This window comes from Mizuhopecten yessoensis, unplaced genomic scaffold (genome assembly GCF_002113885.1).
Source record: "Mizuhopecten yessoensis strain PY_sf001 unplaced genomic scaffold, ASM211388v2 scaffold3819, whole genome shotgun sequence".
Lineage (NCBI taxonomy): Eukaryota > Metazoa > Mollusca > Bivalvia > Pectinida > Pectinidae > Mizuhopecten > Mizuhopecten yessoensis.
The window spans coordinates 865,213-869,906 of record NW_018405235.1 but is presented as its reverse complement, the minus strand read 5'-3'; the positions used below and the strand labels follow the sequence as shown (position 1 = coordinate 869,906).

The 4,694-nt window shown below is 33.3% G+C and overlaps 1 long non-coding RNA gene across 1 annotated transcript; it reads left to right on the top strand.

Moving 5' to 3' along the window:
• The first annotated feature begins 1,186 nt into the window (after window positions 1-1,186).
• LOC110448072 lies at window positions 1,187-4,046 on the top strand. Its single transcript, XR_002462676.1, has 3 exons — window positions 1,187-1,382; window positions 3,414-3,586; window positions 3,991-4,046. It is a non-coding gene; the product is annotated as an uncharacterized LOC110448072 (long non-coding RNA).
• Window positions 4,047-4,694: the final 648 nt, after the last annotated feature.

Sequence of the window (4,694 nt, the reverse complement as noted above, 5' to 3'; positions counted from 1 at the left end):
CAGAGAAAGAAATCATGATTGGGGACAGCCTTAATAACGAATATATAACATAGTATTATCAGGCTTCTTTGCCTATTATAAAATATCCAAAGATACATATAATACATGTATAATGAGTTTTGTGTCAACTTGTATAATTTTATGATCATTAGTATGTGTGATAAAAAAGAATCAAAAATATCTGTGTATTTAAAAATAACTAATTGTAAAATTAAGTTTTAACTTGTACTAGAATACCGCAACATATACATAATATCCAGATATATATATATTACATATACATATTGTTTTTGTGTCAAATTGAATACCGTTATGCTTTGATAATTCACTGTTAAAATGTGAAAATTATAACTTACCTCTTACACCTACCTAATTTTGAAGCCAAAGGTGAGCATTGTTTCCAGACACACACTTGTTAGACAGTCAATCAGGAAAAAAATTCCACTCTACAAACCTAAACAAGAATATTATCTTACAAACGAATATATAAACCCCAGATTCAAACGTAAAAGGAATAATGTAAAAAACTATAGTAGATTTTAATTATGACTCCAGGGTGAAAACTCAAAATTTATCATTTATAATTATATAAACGTGTTCAGGACAACACTGACATAACTTGAAATTCCTGTCAGTTCTTGCAGCAAAATAAAGAAGTAACCAGTTGTGCATTATACTTGACAGTACTCATTATTTATAGTATCGGCAGTAATATAAATCTCTTACAAACGATAACATTAACGCGCAGATTAACCTCTTGTATGCACTTACACAAAGCATGTCTGTGTTCTCCTTCCCCTTAAAAATAAAGAAAGTTATTTTCAGTTTTTTATTTATATATGCATGTATTACCGATAAATGTATTCGTAGAAATTCTGTTTACATATTTCCTAGAAAAGGAAATAAAGAAAACTATTTGCATTAAAGATGATTCATGAAACGTTCATAATACTTTACGAACATGAGGTCAATATGTGCATTCATGTAATTGTTCGTGTTAGAAATAAAAATAATCACAAATACGATTTATTAATATGAGTTGATTTTATAGAAATGTCAATTCTTAGAAAAAGGTACCAAATGGAACTTTGATCGTCTTAAAGGAAAACGAACAAGGAAATAAATGGTGTTGTAGTTGTTATAAAAACTTGACTGTAACTTGTCATGTAAAACATAAATGTTCGCGTCTATCAGGTCCGGTTGTAAACAATTATCAATGATTACGTCGGGTTCCCTGGCTTATAAATACGCCAAGTCTTGTATGCATTGTCAGTGTTATCCACACAAAGCTCCACAATAGTCGAAGATGAACAACAAACTTGTACTGACGATTCTGCTGGTGACTGTAGGTCTGATGTGCCTAGGCATCGCCCCGGTAACCGGTGAGTAGTGGCAATGTTTGTAACTACTCCAGTACAAACTAAGCGTGGCATTATCTTAACCGCACCTAATTAATATTGTTCTCATTATATATCTTATGGTGTATACGGTGTATTTGTTAGTGTTATGTCTGATAGGAATGAACTAATATTATGTAATGGTACACTGTATCATATGGTTTTCAGAGAAGACGAGAAATCATCACTCAGATTGAGGAAGAATGTATTCCTGAAGAAGTTAATTGATAAAAAGGGTATTCTTTTCTATATTATAGTAAGAAAGTTTCTTTAACTTAAGCATGTTTTTTAAAAGCATTTTTTTTCACAACAATATGAACGATTGATTCAGAAAATCTTGCTTTTTAATTTTTCTTATTATTCAATGGGTCAAAGAAAACGTGTTTCTTCTGGTTCAGTGTGTTTCTGTTTTGCCTTGTTTTATGTGAGCTTTTTTTCTTCTTGCGAAGGATAGAAAAAAAATCAAAAAGAACTTCAGTTAAACGTTAACGTAATAAAATCCCAATATTGTAAACTTTTCCATATCCAAACAACTTGTGAAACCTTCAGAGATAAATTTAATATTAGAAGTGAAACTTTAACATTGCAGAGGGTGAAACAAAACACACACACACATTTTTGGGACACTCAAATGGCTGCCAAATTGGCCGATTTATATATACTTGTAAACAAAAATCTTCAAGCAAGATGCATCTATTATATTGACAATCTGTTTAGATGGGTCTTTGCTTTTAAAGTTGATCATAATAGCTTAATTTTATAACAGTTAAACCTCAGAAGAGCACATTCGTAACATGACACCCCTTGCATTTTAGGATTTAAGAACATTATCACTATTGATTCGTAAGAGAGGTGATTAATTTCGGGACCCCCGAAAGAGTTGGAGATTTGTTTTTGCGCTCTTCACATGCGGACGGGAAAATGAACACTATAACAACATTCGGGATCTTTATTGTTTCCCATCCCGCACAATTTTGTTCGCTTTCTTATTCATTACTTGGCTATATATCGCTTTTTGTAAAAACAAGTTGTCCTAAGCAAAGAAGAACATGGGGTTTTGTCCCTGTGAGTAAGGACTGGTGTCAGCCCATTGTCAGTATAATATGACCGGTTAGAAGGTCAAAGTTAATTACGGTTAATTGGCATTTTGAAGTGGCCTTTAAATGGCCCCAATATCTGTTAACATCGTCATCATATTAACTTTGGATGCTGCGTAGAGCAATGAAAACAAAACAATAAAGAGAAAAATAAACAAGCAGCTTAACATCTACTGTTATGTTAAATTTGTTCTGATAAGGTTCTCTCTGAAAAAACTACAACTACTGCTATGCGTATATTTGCACAGCGTTGCATCTAAGCTTTTTACTGAGGCCGCTGATTGTTCAAATCTTAGATAATACGATATCACTGAAATTTAGTACGTATGTTATTATGGCACTGAAAACATAACCGTGGAAAAGATGGCTGGAAATACGCGATTCTGATTAGTTTAAAATTTAGGTATTGCTCTATTCTAAACTACTTTGTCACGTTGATTTATTTACACTGCAATATTAAGTGTGAGTTTAGTTTGAAGATTAGACGAGATGATCGCATTATACTCGCTTCAGATGGGTTGAAATTTATTTACAGTCCGACTCTGATCAATTTTGGCACTTAAGTGTATTATGGTACTGCGAACTATATCATGACTTCTTTTCTTAATTCTGAATTGTCCAAATATAGATATTATCCGTTTTTGCTGAAATATGTGCATTGTGACCACTCTATGATGCATAATTTAGGACCATGGGGGCATTCTGGTGTAATTCTGTAATTGTCCGAATTATACTGAAAACTTGCTACAACTGTTTCTCTATTGGGTAAATGTTCCAAATGTCATAGTTTGAATTATTAATGCAGATGGCATACTGCCTCCAACTCACTTGTAAACATTATAAATATGAAGGCACGTCCTTAAATGACCATAGCTGAACTTTGAACTTTTACCAAAGCAGTTGTATTTTTTCCTTGTAGGTCAAGGGAGAGGATGCAGTTGTCGTCGAAGTTGTTATCCGGGTGAACGAAACACTTATCGGAGGTGCAGTATACCTGGATCATATGGCTGGGGCTCCCGGGGCACCGAGTGTTGTCGAGGTGGCTTTTTTTACGGCCGTTAGGAAAACCTAGATTGCGATTCGTACTGAAAGGTATTTTGTGTTCTAAATATATTCTATTGATGACACCAGATATGCGCAAAAATGAATATCAAGGCGCTGACATTGAAAGGGGTATTATATCACTCGTGATATTCATAGAATTGCTTTGTACATTACTTATTTGGATTATAAACATTGGCTATAAAACGCATTATTTATTTGACATGAAGACATCGTTGTGCATTGACATTTACAAATGTGCAAAAGAAATTAACATTTCCATGGAAATATATGAGTTCCATATGTATTCAGGCAAGGTTATAAAAAACGATCATAATGAATTTCGTATTAGATATGACGATGGGTAACTGATGTGGATAAGGCCAACAACAACAAATGCACCCAGAACGGGTGAAACTAACGTCACCTTCTGTCTTTTCTTTTGTCTTCTACAGGATCAGATTAAAACAAGCAACGTCAGCGTAAATCTCGAGATGTGTGTTACCAGCAGTCATAACATTTTGTCTTTTCATTAAATGATTTAAAGGACAACAATTGCTTTTGTTCTCATTAAAACAAATTGTGTGTTTTGAAGGGAATGCATTATAAACGAGGAAATCAGTTTGATTCAAATCTTATAAAACACTCCTTTATGTAAAAAAAAAGTGGCTTATTGACAAACAAGGTACGTGATATTATGTTTGACAAGTGCATAATATAGCTTATTTACTTGATGATGTATATATTTTATATATATATATACGTTATATCAAACGCTTTGGTATATGTGTCCGATGGATTGCCACCTTGCTGTGGTCGTCATACGAAAACCCATAATTATAAAGGTTCCCCCAATAGTCGGCACAAGTGCTAGTTAGATACTACCCCACTTCTTGCTTTGCGGAAGTAACACTGATTGTATTTTTTCAGATTGACATGGTTGGTATCATCGATATAACAGATGCCAATTACCTTTCCAATACACCTGGTCTGATTCTCCTTGTGCGTATTCAATGGTATTCATTATCGTGACCGTAAATGACCTTAGCAGTTAGACATTCAACAAGATATAACAAAACCAAATATTTGTTCATAAATTGTGCTAGTTAAATCTGTTTTGAGATCGAATTACTTTTTTGATAATTTAGCACTGCATTCG